Raw genomic sequence first — 1,631 nt, 5'->3', positions numbered from 1 at the left:
TCTGTTCATCTACTTGGGTGTTCATTTCACCCTTGGAAACACTCCACCCACTGCCTCTTTCACCTTTAAGTGCTTTATGGCAGATGGTGGGGTGGAATTACCATGCTTACCACTTCATGACCAAGAGGACAGTAAGCTGAAGAGAGGCCTTGGGTGCTTTTTGGGCACCAGGGGAATTCTTCAAGTGTAGCACTGTATGTACAGGCACTGTGTTGGTGCCCTCAGCTGTAACTGTTTTAAAATCCAGTACAACTAGCGGAACTCCTTGTGAACCTCACAATGTGAGATTTACACTCCAAAGCAGAAGGGCCTCAAGCTAGATCAGTGTTTTTCAACCACTGTTCCGCGGCACACTAGTGTGCCGCGAGATGTTGCCTGGTGTGCTGTGGGGAAAATTGAAAAATTCGAAAGATTTTTTTTAAAAAATGTCAAATTTTCACCCACTAGGCGGGCGCCGGACTGTGTCCACCCTATTTTCCATCTGTCCTGGGTGGGGATCAGATCGGATGGGATCGGATGAGAGCGGACAGGTGGTCCGCTCTCATCCGATTCCCCATAGAGAGCAGCGGGGCTCTGACATCTCCCTCTCCGCACACAGTGCGGAGATGGAGCTGTCATCCGCCGGCTCAGCGGGGATCAGCGGATCGATCCCCGTTGAGCAGAGAACAGTCTGCAACGTATTTGATTCCTATTCAAGAGAATTACTTTATATATTGTCAATATAGGCACAGAGTTAATTTTTTTAACATTTTCTAATGGTGGTGTGCCTCGTGATTTTTTTCATGAAACAAGTGTGCCTTTGCCCAAAAAAGGTTGAAAAATACTGAGCTAGATGACAATGTTAAGAGTGGTCATTTCTCAGTGAGGTTTTCAATGGCAAGTCCTTGCCACCATTTTCTAATGAAGCATGAATCCAGTTTGGCAGGAGATGCCATTTTTCTTGCAGGGAAGTCATTTGCTGCATTTTCTCAGGGTTTTAAGTTAAGCATATATTTGGCACCTGTGCTCTGTAACTGGTGTAGTTCCACATGAGAAGGCACAGTGCCACTCTGGACAGATGGGGTGAGGTGCTGGCATGCCAGGGAGCCTAGTATAGGCACCGAGGGGGTCGGATTTCTCTCCAGGAATGTTGAAACATCAGCACATGTCGATCTTTGGTATCCGAGGCACACGTGTTTCTTGGCATTAAGAAGGCTTCCTGCTGAATATCTTGGCATGGACCACAAGGTGGCTTTCCACACCATGGGAACACATCTAATTTCTGCCATCATTGCCCTAAGACAATAAACAGAAAAGGAACTGTATTTTGCAGATTAGACTTTTTAAAATAATAGATGAAGAACTGTTAAAATGCCATCACAACTTTCATGGACTATGACTCTTTTATTAGTTAATGGCTGGTTTATTCTGACTAGAAAGTGTGGCTTGGCATCCAGCAACAGCAAATGTCACAGTTTAAGATCTTTGTTCCAGTTTTTTCTCCTGATTTAATTTAATTTTGTTTTATTCTTCTCTTCAAGAAATGATAGTGTGTTTCTTTTTGTCTTCCCATATGAGAGAGAGAGAGAGAGAGAGAGAGAGAGAGAGAGAGAGAGAGAGAGAGAATGTTTATGCACACACACACACACACA

Source organism: Podarcis melisellensis (assembly GCF_964234715.1).
Source record: "Podarcis melisellensis genome assembly, chromosome: 1".
In the NCBI taxonomy this organism is placed as follows: domain Eukaryota; kingdom Metazoa; phylum Chordata; class Lepidosauria; order Squamata; family Lacertidae; genus Podarcis; species Podarcis melisellensis.
This window is presented reverse-complemented; position numbering follows the sequence as displayed.